At 39.1% G+C, this 22,606-nt stretch overlaps 2 pseudogenes across 1 annotated transcript; both read left to right on the top strand.

The window, feature by feature from the left end:
* The first annotated feature begins 256 nt into the window (after nucleotides 1-256).
* On the top strand, nucleotides 257-994 carry LOC143636618 (jacalin-related lectin 19 pseudogene; annotated as a pseudogene). The gene is made up of 2 exons (XR_013154270.1): nucleotides 257-478; nucleotides 556-994. The product of XR_013154270.1 is annotated as a jacalin-related lectin 19 pseudogene (transcript).
* A 5,223-nt stretch (nucleotides 995-6,217) lies between these two features.
* LOC143636617 (jacalin-related lectin 19 pseudogene) lies at nucleotides 6,218-6,876 on the top strand (annotated as a pseudogene).
* Nucleotides 6,877-22,606: the final 15,730 nt, after the last annotated feature.

Raw genomic sequence — 22,606 nt, 5'->3', positions numbered from 1 at the left:
TGATTATGATATATGAATGACCAATTTGTAAGAATGGAATCAGAATCTTGTTTTTGTGGGAATGGAATTAGGGGCACTTTATTTGCTCTCTATATGTAGTCCATAATTAGTGTGCAAGAGCATTATACACAATTATCACTACATCTTTCTTTATAGAGACTTCTCTTTCCAGCAATTTCTTGAACTCATCATGGCATGGAATCCCAGTCCCTTATTGTGTTAATTGTTAATTTAATCCCTCTTTTTGTTCTAAATCATGAAAACACGGTATTTAATTTTGCAGGATGGTAGTATACTATTGGGACCATGGGGAGGACATGGAGGAGATGAATGGGATGATGGAGTTCACACTGGAGTTAGAGAAATAACTCTTGTATACGGAAGCTGCATCGACTCAATCCGTGTAACATATGATAACAATGGTAAACCCTTTTTGGCTAAAAAACATGGTGGCGTTGGTGGATCCAAAACTGCTCAGGTATATTTTCACCAAATCTAAGTGCATCTTAATTATATGGGATTATGCTAAAATAATTTCTAATCAATTAATTGCAGATTAAGCTGCAATTTCCAGATGAGATCTTGATAATTGTTAGTGGGCATTATTGTCCAGTCGTCTATGGAGGCAGTCCCGTGATTCGGTCACTCACTTTGAAGACCAACAAGAGGACATTTGGGCCATTTGGAGTTGAAGAAGGAACGCCCTTTAACTTCTTGACAAATGGAGGCCATATTGTCGGGTTTACTGGAAGAGGCGGGTGGTTTCTGGATTCACTTGGGTTCTACTTATCAAGTGCTAAACCAAACCTCTTTCAAAGATTTCATAAGATGTTTCACGGATTTAACCCTCTTGCTATTAGAGATGGTGAACACAACAGAAGCAAAGGCTCAAAAGGTTATTGGTGGGGCATATGATTATCCCTAAGTATAATAATATATTGTAATTCATTGCGGGAGATGCAAATTTCATCTAGTATTTCATTGTTGTCTATCCAATAAATGTGTACAATTCTAAATAAAATGAATGACATTACCAATTGAATCTCAACAAAGCATTATGTTAATTTCTTATTCAAGTTGTCTAATATTCATTTAGTTGTGTTTCCATTGTGAAATTGGTTAATAAGCTTTCTTTTTTCCAAACGGCAACTTACGTTAAACCAACAAACTAGGAAGACGCTAGAGCAACAACAAAAAAAACAACTTACAAACGAATTACAAAGAAAAACTACAGCAATCTTTCCGATTTAATTATAAATGAGGACATGCTTTTCTTCCAAAATAAGCCCAAAGATTTAATGTCTTTCATAACTTTATGCAGTGTAATGCGTTTATCTTCAAAGATTGCCTTGTTTCTCGCCTCCCAGATAAACCAACAAGTCGTCATTATAATTCCATGTAGAGCCTTCTACTTTTTATTGCTTAACAAGGCAGTTTTATATATGTATACCAAGGAGATTGCAAACTGGTAAAACAAGAATAGGAGGAATATTGCACCATAAGCATATGAAACTCCAAACCTGATTAGCGATTGCCAATATTGTTAACCCCCATAGTTTTTGGTCATTTGCTTGTGAACGAGAGAAGTGGCAATTTCTCCTACAAATGTGAATCTAAACAATTCACTTGTCAACATGAATAGGGTCGGCCCCCTAGTATAACAAATCTAAGTCTTTGGGCTTCCAAAAATTTTGAGCCCCAACGTCTTTAAAAAATCATATGCCATATATATAATAGTATAAATATTAAGTTAATTAGGGTTACAATAAATTCCGCTTTGGTGTAGTGGTAGAACTTAGATGCTTGTTTTTGGCAAACAAGTGATTAAATCTCCCTTTCTCTATACAATTTCACTTTTTGAGTATTTCACTAATTATTTTGTAGTAATTCGAGTACATTTCATTTATCTTCAAATAAGGATTAAATTAATAACATGAACATAATGTTTCCAATTGTAGCAAAAAAAAAACAAAAAAAAGAAAAAGAAAAAAAAAAAAGAAACTTTAGAAGACACTATATTAGGAACTAGGATATAGCCCGTATAATACACGGGTGGTTAAAAATACAACAAAAAAGTTAAATTTAATAATATACGTAATAACATACCTTGCCGTCTCAAAAGCATATTAAAATATATTTATATGTCTAAAAATATGTTTAATACACCATATTTTTATCTCATGCATTCATAATAACATACCTTATGGAAGAATAATTTTGTTTTAATAGTATAAATAGGTAGAATAAAATTAAATAACTTATTAGGTGTAAATTATAATTTTAAAAATTGTTGAGGTGGAATCCCATATAGATAGCTTAATTAAAGGCCATGTGAAAACTATGTGTTGCTTTAATATAATAGTTAGATTAGATTTTTTTTTTCACAATTGGATATTTTTGAAGGTTGACATGGTTTCTAGGAAAGAGACAGAGTGACAATGGTTTCTAGGAGATCTGTTATTTGAAAATTTCAAATGACACATGTTTATTAAAAAGACATTTTGACTTATAGGGGTGGGCTACTTTGGGTATTGTGAACCGCCAGTTAAAGTGGCGGACTAGGAGAAGTGACATCTGTCATTTCGAATGACGGATCACACAAACAATGTAGCACATTCAACATTTCAAATGACGGAACATCAGCTGGTTGTCCAACTCGTCCGTCAGAAACTAACAGACCTTATATATAACCAGAGATCCGCTATTTGAGAAACCATTACCGCTCTTTCTCTCTCCTAGAAACTATTTCAACCTTTAGAAATTTTTGAAAAAAAAATTCTCATTATTTTTGAAAATTAGGATGATATATTTACATTATACTTGTAAATGTCCATGTTTAAATTATCCTTGTGTTGCCCACTATCTTTTGGAATATCTCCAATCAAATAATTTTCATGTCGTGTCCCAGCACATTTCTATTTTGGTTGGCTATTTTAAGAAAGAAAATCAAATACTGTGAAGCTTATGTTATAATGAGTTAGCGAGACTAATTTGGTTTTATATTTAACCTATTTATTTTATTATATGTGAAGCAAAATTGCAATAAAAAATTTGAAAAGTACGAATTCTGTTATTTTTTAAAAGGCCTCAAATTTTTATTCACTTACACTGTATTCTCGGGTTTAAAACACAAGGAAAAAAAATGATAAGATTGGATAAGGGAAGAAATAAAAAGAAATTATATACTTAAAAGACATTCTCGAGTTAAAATAAAAGAAAAAAAAAAGAAAGTGTTAATTACATTTTTGAGTTAGATAGGAAGGAAAAGATAGGAAAAAAAATTGTAACTTTACAATTATGCTCTCATTCTTGAGTTAGATAGGAAGGAAAATATGGGTAAATTAGTAACATATAAACTTTTCTTCACAATCCGGCCATATTTGGTAGGAAAGTTTTGGAGGAAAAAATGCCTATTTTTTCTTTCCATTCTCTTTCCTTTCTTTTAACAAAAAAACTCAAGAATGAAACAAGAAAAATTTTCCTATCTTTTCTTTTCCAAACCCTTAAATAAAAAACTCAAGAATGCAGTGTTAGGGCTACCAAAATGGTTGGGTCGATGAAATACAGCTATTCATTTTGCAATTTGCCATTTCTTTAACTTGTTCAAATTACCCGTTTTTGCGTTAAATTACTAGGTTTTGCTTGGGAAATCAAAAGAAAGACGGTTAGTGTTCGAAAAGTTAACATTAGTCTTGTTAACAAATTCTGGTGATTTTTTATTTCATTTTGCTATCTGTCAAAAGGAAAGGAAAATGATGCGTTACAAATGTGCAAGTGAAACTGTAAGATAATAATTTGGTTTGGTTATATTCAGAGGCCCGTTGGCCAGCAAAATAAAGATAGGGCTTTAAATTCACACTTAGACACTTAGTTAAGACCTCCAAATTAATAAAAAAAAACATTATATACAGATTTATATTTAATCGGCAAGTGAGAAACAAATATGTCTACTAGTCTGGTGGTAAGCTTATATGTTTCAAACTTGCAAGTCACGAGTTATGAGGCTTATTATTAGCACTTTGTTTTTGTTTTTAAAACAATTGTCATAAAATCTCATTTCGATTTAGGCCTCTAAATCGTTGAGCCGGCCTGGTTATATTAACACACGCTGTTCAAGTCGAGTATACTATTTTTTGTTTGTTATTTTCGGTTCTAATCCTGGATAAAGAACAATAGAATTGAAGGAAGCTCCATGAATTTTCATTTTGTTATGCCTTTAAACCATTTAACATCATAACATTTTATTCATCCAATACGACACGGTAATATATTCATTACTCCATAACATATATATAACGCGCATACGAACGTGACTATTTCACAGTTACAGCTAGCATATATATAAGAAATGAATCTACTTTCCATTACAATTAGTTTCGATGGCCCAAAGTTGAATATTAGTGGCCCTTTTCTATATTATTCCTTGTAGTTCAATCTTTATATGCATATATTCAAAGAAAAAGTAGAGGGGAATATCTGAGGCATAAAAAAAACACGTTCTATATATGTGAAAATGATATTGAAAAAAAAAACTACTTGAATGAAACAAGAATGAGTAAAGTGTCATTTTCGTTCTTGTGATTTGACAAATAATGCGAATTTAGTCTTAAAAAGTTTATTTTTTGCATATGGACCATCAACATTTCTCAATTCTTGTCAATTACATCCAAATCACTAAACTCGTTAAATTGAATCGTTAAGTCAAAGGTAGACATGTCTTTTCACTCTTTCTTTATTATATGAGTACAGTGCCAAAATCGTCCCTATTAGTGGCCCTTTTCTATATTATTCCTTGTAGTTCAATCTTTATATGCATATATTCAAAGAAAAAGTAGAGGGGAACATCTGAGGCATAAAAAAAACACGTTCTATATATGTGAAAATGATATTGAAAAAAAAACTACTTGAATGAAACAAGAATGAGTAAAGTGTCATTTTCGTCCTTGTGATTTGACAAATAATGCGAATTTAGTCAAAAAAAGTTTATTTTTTGCATATGGACCATCAACATTTCTCAATTCTTGCCAATTACATCCAAATCACTAAACCCGTTAAATTGAATCGTTAAGTCAAGGGTAGACATGTCTTTTCACTCTTTCTTTATTATATGAGTACAGTGCCAAAATCGTCCCTGAAGTTTGGTCGCATTTGCGAATTTCTTCTAAAAATATTTTTTTTTGCAATTAGACCCTTGATGTTTCCCAACCGTTACCAATTTTGTTCAAATTGTTAACTTCAATCTAAATTCAACATTAACTTAGGGGTTTTACTACCCTTTTACATGTTTGTTTACATTATTATTATTATTATTATTATTATTATTATTATTATTATTATTATTAAACTGAGTTAAACCCTTTATATGACTAAAAAAAAAGAATAAACAAACGGATAATATATTGGATCCAAACATAGGAATCGTGAGATGTTATATATGTCACGGAACAAACACATAATAATAATAATAATAATAATAATAATAATAATAATGTAAAAGGACAGTAACACCCTGAGTTAACGTTGAATTTAGATTGAGTTATCAATTTGGATAAAATTGACAACGGTTGGGACAAATCGAGGGTCTAATTGCGAAAAAAATATTTTTGGACGAAATTCGTAAATATGACCAAACTTCAGGGATGATTTTGGCACTTTACTCATATAATAAAAAAAAGAGTGAAAAGACATGTCTACCACTGACTTAATGATTCAATTTAACGTGGTTAGTGATTTGGATATAATTGGAAGAATTGGAAAACGTGGATGATTCATATGCAAAAAATAAACTTTTTCGACTAAATTCGCATTATTTGCCAAACCACGAGGACGAAAATGACACTTTGCTCACTAAGAATTAGTGCATAATATGCTTTATGCAATTATGCATGTGAATTGTGAATTGTGAATTGTGAATTAGATTATGAAATGTGAATAGCCTCTTTGTTAGAATGGAATCAGAATGGGAATAAGGAGCTTAGCATTATAGCACTAAATGTGTTTGCTCTATATAAATGTACGTAGTCTATAATCAGTTTGCAGGAGCAAGATCAAGATAATTTATAAACAATTATCACTACATCTTTCTTTGTAGACTTCTCTTTCCATCAACTTCTTGGACTCATCATGGCATGAAATCCCAATCCCTTATTATCTTTATACTTGTTTCAATCTCTATACTTTTTATCTTAATTATGAACATGTTCTCACTGATATTTGAATATTGCAGGATGGTAGTAAACTATTGGGACCATGGGGAGGACATGGAGGAGTTGAATGGAATGATGGAGTACACACCGGAGTAAGAGAAATAACTCTTGTATACAGCAGCTGCATCGACTCAATTCGTGTAACATATGATAACAATGGTAAACCCTTTCTGGCGGAAAAACATGGTGGCTTTGGTGGAACGAAATCCATTCAGGTAAATACATTTTTACTAAATTTCCACGCTCTATATTTAAAGTTGGAAACTGATTTTTGGAATTTTTTGTGGATTAATTTCAGATTAATCTGTAATATCCCGAGGAGATCTTAGTACGTGTTAGCGGGCACTATTGCCGTGTGGTCTATGGAGGCAGCCCTGTGATTCGGTCACTCACTTTCAAGACCAACAAAAGAACATTTGGGCCATATGGGGTTGAGGAAGGAACACCCTTTAAATTCTTGACCAATGGAGACCATATTGTAGGGTTTACAGGAAGAGGCGGGTGGTTTCTAGATTCACTCAGCTTCTACTTATCAAGACCTAAACCAAACCTCTCTTGAAGATTCTACATAATGTTAAAAGGATTTAACCATCTTGCTATGGGAGATGGTAAACATAACAAGACCAAAGGCTCAAAAGGCTACAGGGGATACTCATATGCATATGAGTAATCCTCGCATAGAGTAATTTCATTGTAATTCATAATTGCAAGAGATGCAGTCAGTCTTTCATCTTGTATTTCATTGTTATCCAACCAACAAGATGGTACATGCAATTCTAATTAAAAAAAATGACATTACTTATGTTGAAGAAGCGTGGATCGACTTACTAGTATACGATCAACGTTCCTCGGGTATGAGTGTGCTATATCACCGATGGTTTTCCGGAATATGAGTTCTTCCACCTACAAAATGAACAGCACCGTAAACTTACCCCTCAGAAAGGGACAGAGGGGTCCTCTTTGGGGTAACCCTCCGGTGTGAGAATAAGATATTGTAGGAGAAGATAATAAGAATGTGAAAGTGAGTAAGGACTTAGAATATATTTTCTTGCTTACCTCCCACTGTGGAGGTGGTGTGGTATTTATAGTATTAGGGTTTCCAATGATTGGGCTCAGACCCAATTAGGGCCTTTTTGGCCTCCTCCTATTGCTTCGCGCCACGTGTCCTTAGGACACCTGGTGCTTTTTCATTGATTATTCTCTGACCAAGGTATTTCACCTGACCCATGTGCAATCACGTGGTAGCACATGGGCTTTGCTGAGTTGTCCACCCTTCATTGGCAGCTGTCAACATCAGCATATTCTTTCTTCCTTAAAGGATACCTTCTGGAAGGTTGTCTGATGAGCACAATCATGGTTGTCCTTATCCTGATTTGGATAAGGACGTGGTTGATTGTGTGCATGTGTGATATGCGCCTATCCTGGGGATGCGCGAGGTCTTCTCTTTATTCTCACGCGCAGATGTTTATGCGCAGATGTGATATGCGCAAGCATATGTAATATGCGTGAGCATATGTGATATGCGCCACGCGCAGATGCGCCACGCGCAGATGTGATATGCGTGAGCATATGTGATGCGTGAGCATATGTGATGCGTGAGCATATGTGATATGCGTGAGCATATGTGATATGCGCCACGCGCATAGGATTTGGCTTTGTGTCTTCATGACATCCTGATTTCAAGCCTCTTGTCTATATCTTGTGGGTTGACCCGCCCCGCTCGATGTTAAGGCGGGTGCATACCTCTTCAAGCCCCCCAGTCTAATGTGTGTCTTGTCTCGCGCGAGCGAGGTAAGATAGATATTAGACTTAATAGTTTGCTCTTTTAATAGGGTTTGTCTTTTCTTTTTCATTTCTCATATGTGCGTTGCGCGAAATTCTATCCTTTTGGTTGAAATGAATCGTCCATGTACGTGGTTGGTTGGTGCTGACATGCGTGAGAGATTGAGACGTTATGTGTCAGACTTTTCGTGTGCTCGAGGTGCTACAGTGGCCTTTCATGTCTCCTCATACAGTGTCAGGAACACGTGTCGCGCTCATGTTGGCCTGCACCTGCGAGTGGGGGCGCGTGAGCGCGACACGTGTTCCTGACACTGTATGAGGAGACATGAAAGGCCACTGTAGCACCTCGAGCACACGAAAAGTCTGACACATAACGTCTCCATCTCTGACGCATGTCAGCACCAACTGGTGACGTACATGGACGATTCATTTCAACCAAAAGGATAGAATTTCGCGCAACGCACATATGAGAAATGAAAAAGAAAAGACATCTATTAAAAGAGCAACTATTAAGTCTAATATCTATCTTACCTCGCTCGCGCGAGACAAGACACACATTAGACTGGAGGGCTTGAAGAGGTATGCACCCGCCTTAACATCAAGCGGGGCGGGTCAACCCACAAGATATAGACAAGAGGCTTGAAATCAGGATGTCATGAAGACACAAAGCCAAAACCTATGCGCGTGGCGCATATCACATATGCTCACGCATATCACATATGCTCACGCATATCATATATGCTCACGATCTTGAAGCTACCGCCGAAGAGTCTGACGTGTACGTCGAGAACCCGACGTCTACGTCTGATAAGGACGATAAGAGCACTGCTGGCGAATGCCAGTGTGCTCTTCCCATCGAGCTTTACCAGTATATCATCAGGAAGTTCATGCTCGAGCCATTCGAGCCTGAGTTTCCTGAGCCTCACCAGACCGTGTATGATGCCCCCAAGGGCAAAATAGGGGTATATGCCGCCTTCTTCGTCTATGGGAATCTCAGGTTCCCATTGACGAAGTTTGTATACCGTGTCTTGGAGAGACACGGTGTACACCTGACGGAGGTACACCCAATGGCGATCGCCAAGATACGCCATTTTGAATGGGTGTGCCTCATTCTTGGTGTGGAGCCCCATGTTGACCGCCTGATGACCTTCTACTCCTGGAGGTACATCCAAGGCTGGTACACCCTGGTCACCCGGATCAAGGGTTTGAAGATCTGCGCTATCGAGCGCAGTCTTCGGTCTTGGAAGCGGGAGTTCTTTTACATCTCTGCCCGTGTCGTTCCTATTGCGATGACATTCAAGAACGGGAAAGCACTCCCCAGCCTTCACGCCTCCAACTACCAGGAGGCGGAATGGTTTGCCAAGATTTCCCGGATCCAGTCTCCGGTTTACCGCTTTGCGGAGTCCGGGATGGTGATGCTCGGTATGAGCCGGGTGTGGAAGGATGCTGGGGCGGAGGCGCCACAGATTCCCATCGTCCTTGAATACGGTTTGAACTTTATCCCTTACGGTATGCTCCATCTTCTTTGTTGATTTAGGGTTTTATTCTAACTCTTTTTATTTCAGAGGGGAATGACTTGCAGTCGCTCTTGCATCCGCGGGAAGCTGGTGGTCCTGCTCGGCTGGGTACTCGTGCTCTTGACGAGAACGAGTTGCCCATCCTCGAACAGACGGCGGATCGGTTTGTGGAGGCCTACCCGCCAGGCCACGAGATACTGAGCGCCACGCGGCCAGGTAAAAGACTATTTAACCCTCGCCCTCTCAATGCTCAAACCTCTGCTGGAATTCCTCTAATCTTGTCATCTTCTGATGAGGAATCCGCAGATGGTCCTTTCTTTGCGCGGAAGAAGAAGGATGTCGGCGGGAAGGGTAAGGCGAAGGTTGCCTCCACTGCCGATCAGGGGAACCGGTCTGAGTCAGAGACCGAGAGTGAAGAAGCGGCGGGGAACCCAGGTGGTGTTGAGACCACTGCTCCGGAGGTTGAAACGGCTGTCACCTCCGAGCAGCCCAGGACGACGACGGTGACCGGTACGAAGAGACCAGCTCCATCGGGTTCGTCCCCGCCTGTTCGCACCTTCAAGCTCAAAAGGACCCGTAAGTGTACATAACTTTAACTTCATATCTTTCCGCTATTATACTTATATATCTTGTCTTCGTGCAGGCGTGGATGCTACGGCATTCCAGAGTGGAGCGGGAGGGAGCAGCTCTGGACCCATGAAAGATACACAAATGTTCCTCGGACACAAATGTCCCACGGATGGCGCCAATGAAGAAGCGTGGATCGACTTACTAGTATACGATCAACGTTCCTCGGGTATGAGTGTGCTATATCACCGATGGTTTTCCGGAATATGAGTTCTTCCACCTACAAAATGAACAGCACCGTAAACTTACCCCTCAGAAAGGGACAGAGGGGTCCTCTTTGGGGTAACCCTCCGGTGTGAGAATAAGATATTGTAGGAGAAGATAATAAGAATGTGAAAGTGAGTAAGGACTTAGAATATATTTTCTTGCTTACCTCCCACTGTGGAGGTGGTGTGGTATTTATAGTATTAGGGTTTCCAATGATTGGGCTCAGACCCAATTAGGGCCTTTTTGGCCTCCTCCTATTGCTTCGCGCCACGTGTCCTTAGGACACCTGGTGCTTTTTCATTGATTATTCTCTGACCAAGGTATTTCACCTGACCCATGTGCAATCACGTGGTAGCACATGGGCTTTGCTGAGTTGTCCACCCTTCATTGGCAGCTATCAACATCAGCATATTCTTTCTTCCTTAAAGGATACCTTCTGGAAGGTTGTCTGATGAGCACAATCATGGTTGTCCTTATCCTGATTTGGATAAGGACGTGGTTGATTGTGTGCATGTGTGATATGCGCCTATCCTGGGGATGCGCGAGGTCTTCTCTTTATTCTCACGCGCAGATGTTTATGCGCAGATGTGATATGCGCAAGCATATGTAATATGCGTGAGCATATGTGATATGCGCCACGCGCAGATGCGCCACGCGCAGATGTGATATGCGTGAGCATATGTGATGCGTGAGCATATGTGATGCGTGAGCATATGTGATATGCGCCACGCGCATAGGTTTTGGCTTTGTGTCTTCATGACATCCTGATTTCAAGCCTCTTGTCTATATCTTGTGGGTTGACCCGCCCCGCTCGATGTTAAGGCGGGTGCATACCTCTTCAAGCCCCCCAGTCTAATGTGTGTCTTGTCTCGCGCGAGCGAGGTAAGATAGATATTAGACTTAATAGTTTGCTCTTTTAATAGGGTTTGTCTTTTCTTTTTCATTTCTCATATGTGCGTTGCGCGAAATTCTATCCTTTTGGTTGAAATGAATCGTCCATGTACGTGGTTGGTTGGTGCTGACATGCGTGAGAGATTGAGACGTTATGTGTCAGACTTTTCGTGTGCTCGAGGTGCTACAGTGGCCTTTCATGTCTCCTCATACAGTGTCAGGAACACGTGTCGCGCTCATGTTGGCCTGCACCTGCGAGTGGGGGCGCGTGAGCGCGACACGTGTTCCTGACACTGTATGAGGAGACATGAAAGGCCACTGTAGCACCTCGAGCACACGAAAAGTCTGACACATAACGTCTCCATCTCTGACGCATGTCAGCACCAACTGGTGACGTACATGGACGATTCATTTCAACCAAAAGGATAGAATTTCGCGCAACGCACATATGAGAAATGAAAAAGAAAAGACATCTATTAAAAGAGCAACTATTAAGTCTAATATCTATCTTACCTCGCTCGCGCGAGACAAGACACACATTAGACTGGAGGGCTTGAAGAGGTATGCACCCGCCTTAACATCAAGCGGGGCGGGTCAACCCACAAGATATAGACAAGAGGCTTGAAATCAGGATGTCATGAAGACACAAAGCCAAAACCTATGCGCGTGGCGCATATCACATATGCTCACGCATATCACATATGCTCACGCATATCATATATGCTCACGATCTTGAAGCTACCGCCGAAGAGTCTGACGTGTACGTCGAGAACCCGACGTCTACGTCTGATAAGGACGATAAGAGCACTGCTGGCGAATGCCAGTGTGCTCTTCCCATCGAGCTTTACCAGTATATCATCAGGAAGTTCATGCTCGAGCCATTCGAGCCTGAGTTTCCTGAGCCTCACCAGACCGTGTATGATGCCCCCAAGGGCAAAATAGGGGTATATGCCGCCTTCTTCGTCTATGGGAATCTCAGGTTCCCATTGACGAAGTTTGTATACCGTGTCTTGGAGAGACACGGTGTACACCTGACGGAGGTACACCCAATGGCGATCGCCAAGATACGCCATTTTGAATGGGTGTGCCTCATTCTTGGTGTGGAGCCCCATGTTGACCGCCTGATGACCTTCTACTCCTGGAGGTACATCCAAGGCTGGTACACCCTGGTCACCCGGATCAAGGGTTTGAAGATCTGCGCTATCGAGCGCAGTCTTCGGTCTTGGAAGCGGGAGTTCTTTTACATCTCTGCCCGTGTCGTTCCTATTGCGATGACATTCAAGAACGGGAAAGCACTCCCCAGCCTTCACGCCTCCAACTACCAGGAGGCGGAATGGTTTGCCAAGATTTCCCGGATCCAGTCTCCGGTTTACCGCTTTGCGGAGTCCGGGATGGTGATGCTCGGTATGAGCCGGGTGTGGAAGGATGCTGGGGCGGAGGCGCCACAGATTCCCATCGTCCTTGAATACGGTTTGAACTTTATCCCTTACGGTATGCTCCATCTTCTTTGTTGATTTAGGGTTTTATTCTAACTCTTTTTATTTCAGAGGGGAATGACTTGCAGTCGCTCTTGCATCCGCGGGAAGCTGGTGGTCCTGCTCGGCTGGGTACTCGTGCTCTTGACGAGAACGAGTTGCCCATCCTCGAACAGACGGCGGATCGGTTTGTGGAGGCCTACCCGCCAGGCCACGAGATACTGAGCGCCACGCGGCCAGGTAAAAGACTATTTAACCCTCGCCCTCTCAATGCTCAAACCTCTGCTGGAATTCCTCTAATCTTGTCATCTTCTGATGAGGAATCCGCAGATGGTCCTTTCTTTGCGCGGAAGAAGAAGGATGTCGGCGGGAAGGGTAAGGCGAAGGTTGCCTCCACTGCCGATCAGGGGAACCGGTCTGAGTCAGAGACCGAGAGTGAAGAAGCGGCGGGGAACCCAGGTGGTGTTGAGACCACTGCTCCGGAGGTTGAAACGGCTGTCACCTCCGAGCAGCCCAGGACGACGACGGTGACCGGTACGAAGAGACCAGCTCCATCGGGTTCGTCCCCGCCTGTTCGCACCTTCAAGCTCAAAAGGACCCGTAAGTGTACATAACTTTAACTTCATATCTTTCCGCTATTATACTTATATATCTTGTCTTCGTGCAGGCGTGGATGCTACGGCATTCCAGAGTGGAGCGGGAGGGAGCAGCTCTGGACCCATGAAAGATACACAAATGTTCCTCGGACACAAATGTCCCACGGATGGCGCCAATGAAGAAGCGTGGATCGACTTACTAGTATACGATCAACGTTCCTCGGGTATGAGTGTGCTATATCACCGATGGTTTTCCGGAATATGAGTTCTTCCACCTACAAAATGAACAGCACCGTAAACTTACCCCTCAGAAAGGGACAGAGGGGTCCTCTTTGGGGTAACCCTCCGGTGTGAGAATAAGATATTGTAGGAGAAGATAATAAGAATGTGAAAGTGAGTAAGGACTTAGAATATATTTTCTTGCTTACCTCCCACTGTGGAGGTGGTGTGGTATTTATAGTATTAGGGTTTCCAATGATTGGGCTCAGACCCAATTAGGGCCTTTTTGGCCTCCTCCTATTGCTTCGCGCCACGTGTCCTTAGGACACCTGGTGCTTTTTCATTGATTATTCTCTGACCAAGGTATTTCACCTGACCCATGTGCAATCACGTGGTAGCACATGGGCTTTGCTGAGTTGTCCACCCTTCATTGGCAGCTGTCAACATCAGCATATTCTTTCTTCCTTAAAGGATACCTTCTGGAAGGTTGTCTGATGAGCACAATCATGGTTGTCCTTATCCTGATTTGGATAAGGACGTGGTTGATTGTGTGCATGTGTGATATGCGCCTATCCTGGGGATGCGCGAGGTCTTCTCTTTATTCTCACGCGCAGATGTTTATGCGCAGATGTGATATGCGCAAGCATATGTAATATGTGTGAGCATATGTGATATGCGCCACGCGCAGATGCGCCACGCGCAGATGTGATATGCGTGAGCATATGTGATGCGTGAGCATATGTGATGCGTGAGCATAAGTGATATGCGCCACGCGCATAGGTTTTGGCTTTGTGTCTTCATGACATCCTGATTTCAAGCCTCTTGTCTATATCTTGTGGGTTGACCCGCCCCGCTCGATGTTAAGGCGGGTGCATACCTCTTCATATGTGTTTCATAATAATATAATCTAGTTTCAAACAGGAGAACATACCGCAAACATATGCCGGTCCAATTTATATATTCTATCTGGCAAATTACGATGAAACAAAATACTAGAATCCACATTGTAAGCCTTCAATTACCCATTATCCATGCACTTTAAGCTCGGGTAGGCGCCTAGTGAGGTCATCTTCCTCGAGACCATAATCATCCGCCACTTGCTGCATCAAACTATTCACTTCACCTTCCGGAGTCGAAAGCGCGTACTCCCTCCATCGAACTCTCCATAAACTATTAGAATATTAAACACAATATTTGTTATCATCGTTTGTAATTTTAAGCTACGTACTATATTACTCTTATTATTATTAGGATTAGTATAAGGGAAAATGTGATTATAATGAAACAGAATTAAATACATTTTATTCTTTACATGAAAACAGTGAGAACCAACTTGCTGTTATTATTAGGCTTATTTTTATAGGTGTTTGCTGTTATTTTTTGTTCGTATTTGCGAATTTTTTATTATGAGACGTTAAAAGTATTTGATGATTTATATTTTGTTGTTATTATTAGATTTTTCTTTTGCTGCTGTTATTATTTTGTTCTTGATTTTGATGCTTTTATTGTAATTTTTAGGTTTTTTTTCTTTGTTATTATAAATCATTGTTTATGTAAATTAATATTGTAGTAGGTATTGTTTCTTATGTTCTCATTTTTTTATAAATTGGTATTATTTCCTGCCTTCTCATGTTAAGATTAAAATGTACATGAACCTTCCCCTGATTATAATTATCAGGGCCGGCCGGAGCATAGGGCAATGCGGGCGACCGGCCGGGGCACTTAATTTTCAGGGGCACAAAATTAATTGAAACGTATAAGGTTTAAAAATCATTATTGCAATTTTATAAAAATTCCGACGGGTTTGGGACCGAAACACACATAAGATGTTGTTATAACGCGTAATGAACGATGATTAATGTTTCTCCGTTATAGTCTAAATGTTTTACGAGATTTAATTGATTTATAACGTACGTTTTAAGGTGTTTTGATGTTCGCCGGATTTTGCTCGCCGGATTCCGGCTGCCGCCGGAAAATCGAGGTAGGGGGCGACGGGTGGGTTTGCGCGAAAACAAATATTATATATTATTTTAAATATTTTACACTTAAGGCCCTTGCAAAATCAATTTGTTTTAAAAAAAATTAAAGTAAAATTACAATTTGAACCTTGCACTTTGAAATATTATAAAAATGTAATAATAAGTTATAGACTTGGATATTTTATTATATTATACTCGTATTGTTTGAAGATCGTTTAATTAAGAAATTAAATCCCGTAGTTTCGTGAATTTGACAAACGAATAGAAAATGAACCATCGATAAACGTAAATCATCAAGATTGAAATTAATGATGCACGACAAACAGGAATACATTGAAACGACAAATCGGGTCTGTTTAACGAATGCAAATGCAAATTCAAATTCGAATAAAAACAGAAATTAACGAATGTTACATGAAACGAATTTTGAGAATATTATACACACACACTAGCACACACACATATATATTTTTTTTATATAAAATTTTTTTATGAAAAAAAATATGTATATTTAATGTTTTACCCTAATTATACAATAACTATCTTGGTATAGTGGCAAAGGGGTATGACTCCTAACCAAAAGGTTGTACTTGAGACAGTTTTAAGTTTATTTTTATACAAAATTTTTTTTACACAACCTAAATCATAACCAAGTAAAAGCTCATCTAAAAATTTAATTGTTTAAACCAAACAAAAAATCATTTACATAAGGCCTACTTTTTTTTTGCTTATATTTCGTTACTCATTAGGGTGTACAGGTCTTTTTATTTCGGCTCGACCGAGGCATATAAATTCTTGGAGACGGCCCTGATAATTATTAATTGTTATTCTGCACTTTATTCTCATACCAAACTATACCCAAATCTAATTCATTCATCATTAATCCGCTGCCACTCTATAAACTCCGCTTGCACCTCCATGTTCACAAACTCGCTAGCATTGACTCAAGCGACTTGACCAAGTCGATTGAGCGCATCGGCTTACTAATCGTTGTCATCTTCACCTACGTATCGAGCCGTGTGACGATCGTCGAACCTTGACAATAACCTAAGATCATTCAACATTTATTTTTCATATATAAAATTGAACTAGTATAACTTTTTAGCTGTATTTTTCAGACAAATTAATAATAAAATAGATTGTGTTTTACGTACACAAATGTCTTAGAATGGAATCACAAATTGTGAATGTTTTATATATGCACAGTATAGAACTAAGATCTTTGTCTGTTCTTTATATCAACGGTAATTTGTGTACAACATATTCTATCATACACACAGCTAGGGGTGCAAACGAGCCGAGCCGATCCCGAGCTCGACTAGGCTCGAGCTCGGCTCGTTTAGCTTATACAGAGCTCGAGCTCGGCTCGATTCGAGCTCTATTTTCAAAGCTCGAGCTCGGCTCGTGAGCAGATTTTCAAGCTCGAGCTCGGCTCGGGCTCGGCTCGTTTACTATATATCAACTATTTTTAATATAATTATAATTATTTTTATATAATTTTTTTCCTATTATAACTGTATGTATAAAATAATATATATTATTTAGTTATTTCTATTTATTTTTTCATAGCATTATATATATTAATTAATAATTATTAAATATATATTTTAATAAATTATAAAAATGACAGACTCGTTTAGGCTCGCGAGCCGGCTCGAGCTCGACAAGTGAAGCTCGGGCTCGGGCTCGTTTATTAAACGAGCTTATTTTTAGGCTCGAGCTCGGGCTCGGGCTCGATTAAGCTCGGCTCGATCGAACTTTTTAACGATCCGATCTCAAGTAGTGAAAGTTGGGATGGGACTGAAACGGAATCAGAATGAAAAAAGAAGTCGGAACACGTTTTACGTATGTAAAATATAAAAAATAAAAATAAAAACTCAAATAGAATCGATGTATTACTATGTTTGCTCTTTAAAAGACCAATTTGTCTGCACAACATTTATACACAATTGTCATTGCATCTTCCTAAGAGTTAATCTTTCTAACAAGTCATTGGGTTTATTTAACATGTTACGGAGTAATATTTTTTAAATTTGTTTTAACCCAAGCAAGCCTCCCTAGCTAGCTACTATGTATTCATAATGATCCACTGATATATGAAATACATGCAACAGGATACAAGCATACAGTTGGGACAGGAAATGTTGGCAAATATTGGGATGATGGAGTACGCGGTGGAGTTAGAGGAATCATAATTGTATACGGTAGTTGCATCGACTCGATCGGTGTAACATATGATAACGATGGTAAATCTTTTCAAGCGGTAAGGCATGGTGGCATGGGCGGAACCAAAAGTGCTCAGGTAAAATATTCTTAGCTGGATTTAGTTGTATTTATTATATATATTTTCTGAAACTTTTCTTGGACGAATTTCAGATTAAGCTGCAATTTCCTGAGGAAATCTTGGTAGGCGTCAGCGGGCATTTTTGCCCCGTTGTCTATGGAGGTTTCCCAATGATTAGATCGCTTACTTTTAAGAGTAACCGAAGAACGTTTGGGCCATTTGGTGTGGAAGACAGAACACCATTTAATTTCTTCACAAACTACTACACAAACACATATTTGCCACCAATTTTTTGCTACGAACGAAAATGGTAGCAACTTTTGCTACGAATTAGCTACGGATTAGCTATTGAATTTTTTTGCTATGGTTTAGCTACAGATATTTCGTCACAAATTAAATCCGGAGCAAAATTCGTAGCTAAAGCGAAAAATAAGTTAAAAAAAAAACTTGATCAAATTCATAGCAAAATGCGTAGCAAAATCAATAGACATAACTATTTAAAAAAAACTTGAATAAGTTCGTAACAAAATCCTTAGCAAACGTTAAGAAATAGGTATTTAAAAAAACTTGAAAAAATTCGTTGCAAAACTCGTAGCAAAATCGAGAAAATAAATATTTAAAAAACTTACACGAATCAATAGCAAGATTCATAGCAAACTCAAGAAAATATGTATTTTTTAAACCGGTACCAATTAGCAAATTACATAGCAAAATCATGAAAAAAATACTTCCGAAACAAAAAAAAAATACAAACTTATATACTTTCAAAAAAGTTACTAATTAGAGATAATAGGCACCTAATAAGGGCAAAACTAAAACGATTTATTGTTTTATTATTCTGTAGTGGCTAATCCATGAATTAAATTTAACATTTTAAAACTAATATTGTAACTTATTAATTTTTATATATTAGCTGTATATATATTTATGGCTGGAATTTGAAAGAAATAGTAACCAAATAGTTAGTCAAGTTGGATCCTGAAAAAAACGAAAATAGTTAAGAACATTGGCACCAAACATGGCTCGAACAATGTCTTTATGGTATACTATTATCTGTTATAATCTCTGTTATGACCTACCAGGACTTTTGTGACCTATAAAAGAAGATATGACATAATAAAGCCGATCATGAGCCCTTAAGAGCTATCATGACTGTTAGTGCATAATGTCTAGCTAGAACTAAACAGGGCCCATGATGTATGTATGTATGTATGTGTGTGTATGTATGTTAGTTATTACTCATTAGATTTAATATGACTTACTACAATCTATTAAAACCCAATATGGAATAATAAAACTCATCATGATCGACTAAGATCTATCAAGGCCTAATATAGCCTATCGAGTTTTATCAGGCCACAATATGGCCATTTAAGACACATATGTCCTGTTATTGCTTGTTACATCTAATATAATGCACTACAACCTAATATAACCGTTTAAAACCCAATATGACATAAAAAACCTTTTATAGTTCATCAAGTCCCAATATAGCCGTTAACGCACCTGTTATGTTAATGCTCATTACATATAATATGACTCATTACAAAACATAACCTGTTACAACATAGTACAACATAATAAAACCAAGTTTTAAATTAGTTGCAATAGAGTATACATTAAATGAGCTCCGTTTGAGTTCGTTTAAGGTTTTTCTCAAACATAATAATAATAATGTAGCTAAACTAATTATTATATAATATAAACAAGAACTTTGGTGCCACAAGTGGGCGACACCGTATTGTTCAATTAGTTTGTTTTTTTAGTTCAGTTATCATAATAAATGTAACGGGAATCGACCAAACGTCAATATTTTTTTGTTTTAGTTCTGGTACCATAACAAACCTGAAAGAAACCGACCGGGTTCACGCAGACTCGCGGCCTTATTTAAAACCCATGACCGACAGTGCTAGGGTTTTCCCGATGCTCAAGTTTACAGACCGACCCCCCCCCCCCTCAAAATAAATAAATAAATAAATAAAATTGTTCGTTGGTCCACCTGAATTTTTATATATTTTTTTTTGTTTTTTAGTTCCGGTACCGTAATGTACGTAATCAAAACCTACCGAATTTCTGTCAAGTTTCTGTCTCAATGTTGGGGACCAACGCTTGGGTTTTACCACTGCCTGGGTTTGCCAACCAAATAAGCATCGTATTAAATATTTTGATTTCTTTTATGTTAATTTGACGAATTAATATTTTTGGGTTTTAACGCAACCGATACTGATCGAATTCGTGTCGACTCATCGTCGTGACGCTCAGGTTGTACCAACGCCCATGTTTCAACACTGGGTTTTGCCAGCTGCCCGGCGCAACACGCCGAGTAGAAAAACTAGTTAATAGTATAATAAAAGAGGCGAGTCCGTGCTTGAGAACACAACTTACGAGCCGACCTCAAACTTTAGAAAAAGAATTGTTATGGCCGAGTTGGAGGCTAGTCGAGCTTGGACTCGGCTCGTTTACACCAATAAGGCCATAACAACCACTTTTCTCTCTTTTTTTTATAATCATATAGCTCGTAGTGAGACATCAAATAATATGGTACATGTGAGAGTTTAGTATGCACTTTGATTTGCTTTTATCTAAAAAAAGGTCAAGCTCGATTTTACATGCAGGCAATCATATTTTTTTGTGACGGCTGATGAATAGATGAAACCAAAACCTCAAAACAACATATAGACTATATGGCGAACCATCCATAAAAGTAGCCTCAAAATTGGACGCTATCCAAAATGAAAAACCCGTTTAAATCAATTAATCCCGCTTATTCTTTTCTCATAAACGCCAAACCCTAATCGGCCCCCAAAGCCCGTCCGTTTCTCTTCCCCACACATTCTCTCCTTAATCGCACCCCAAAATCGAATCCGAGATTTGAATACGCGCCTTTGTTTTCGTTATGAGATTTGTGGAGCGTGTGATCTGCGAAGTGTGCGATTTGCAAGCTGCGAACTCAAATTGATTCAGTTTCCGATTAAAATTTGACTTTGTCCCTCTTATGCTTCATTGCTTGTGCGATTTTAAAAGGGATTCAATATTTGGAATGCGAATCTGGTTCTGGTGCATGTTCATCCGTTTATCTGTTTTATGTGAATTGAGCATTCACTCTTTTGCTTGTGCGAATTTGCAAATCCGATTAGTGTACCTAATTATATGTTTTAGATACACCATTTGCTACTATAATAGAACATTACAAATTACAATTTGCTACTTTTATTAGAAGTTTAGAAAATTAATTTGCTATTTGCTACTGTATTTGAACATTTATTTGTATTAGAATTTAGAACAAATGATTGCATATTACTATTTGCTATTGTATTAGAAGTTTAGAAAATTAGTTTGCTATTTGCAACTATATTATAACATTAATTTGTATAAGAACCTTACGGATTGTTGTATTAAACCTTTTAAAGTTTAAAAAAAAGTCTTAAATGTTTTGCTTTTAGGCATATGAAAACGTTGGCCTGCCCCAGTATACAATACATCAGTAATACATTTTCTTATTCTTATTGAAGAAACACTAAGTGAACCCACAGGCAGATTATAGATAATCTGGGGGTTAAGTAATGTTTCCCACGAATGAGGTCCAGCAGAGAAGGTTGTTCTTCAGGGGACCTGCAAAACAGACACCGTAAGCTCGTCACTGAGAAGGGGGGGGTTCCTCCTTGTGACCACCCTCCGGCGTGAGAATCAGACTAGATTGCTCTGAATATAAGTGTATATTAAGAGATTGCTAGATAAGATTGAGATAACAGATGATGTCCTTACCATTCCAAGGTGTTGGAGTATTTATAGCCGAAGGTAGGTTTCCAAGCAGGTACAGCCGGCTGAATAGTATTCCTGTTCTACCAACAGTGGACTACGCACAGGCCATGCTGGTTGGTGGATAGGTTACGGCCAACAGTAATAAGGTCGGCTGTATACTGTTCCTTTACTGCCGGCTACGCACTGTTCCACCAACTGTAGGCTGCGCACGTCCCATTGTAAGGGTTGGTGAGTAGGCAGCGGCTAATAGTGACAAACAGTACTAGAGGGTGCTCCTCCTCGTATTGTTGTCGGTGAGCTGTCACCCTGTGATTAGTTCATGGGCTGCTCTGGTCAAACTGTCTGTTCCGCCCATACCTTAGTAGGTATAGTACGAAAGACCTTCCAGAAGCATACGGACTGGCTCATTTAGGCGGGAGTGTTCCCGCCTTGCTCATTCCTTCATGTGACTACTGAAGTAACGAATGCCTTGTGCGTGTAGCCTTGCTGGTAGTGCGGGTAGCCTTCCCTGATGGCTTGTATCCGCAGCTGCGGGAACAGGCGGGGTACTTCACCATTGGGAGGCTTTCCCTGCGGGTACAGCTGGCGTACTGCGCGTAAGGTTCTTTGAGCATGGTGTCCTGCTGGAGCAGTTGGTCATTGCGCAGACGTCCCTGTTCAAGGTGAGTCTTGCGGGTCCAACTGGGCTCTGCTGGGACCTACCTCTTCAAGTCCCCCAGTCCAATGTTCTTCTCATGAATGTTTAATAAAGTGAGGTGAACTTTTGGACTTAGCAAGGGGTTTTGAAAAGGGTATAGTTTTTCGGTTTTCCGTGGTGATTCATCCCGCGGTTTTCCTGATGTCACGCAGAAATTCCCGACTTTTCTGCTTGATCTTTGGGTGTGAAGCGGGTAGGTTTGTAACCTCGCACGTCAGGAGCGTTGAGTCCCACTTGTGTGGATTCTCCATGGGGTCTTGGTGGTTTTCGACATAGTGATCATTTATGTTAAAACCACCAATTCCATCTTGGAGTTTCAAACAATATAGTTCTCGACGTTCCCGTCGTGCGGGAATGTTATTCA

This window comes from Bidens hawaiensis, unplaced genomic scaffold, assembly GCF_021521415.1.
Source record: "Bidens hawaiensis isolate Kalapana, Puna unplaced genomic scaffold, B.hawaiensis_p1.1 tig00008036_1, whole genome shotgun sequence".
Classification (NCBI taxonomy): domain Eukaryota; kingdom Viridiplantae; phylum Streptophyta; class Magnoliopsida; order Asterales; family Asteraceae; genus Bidens; species Bidens hawaiensis.
This window is presented reverse-complemented; position numbering and strand designations above follow the sequence as displayed.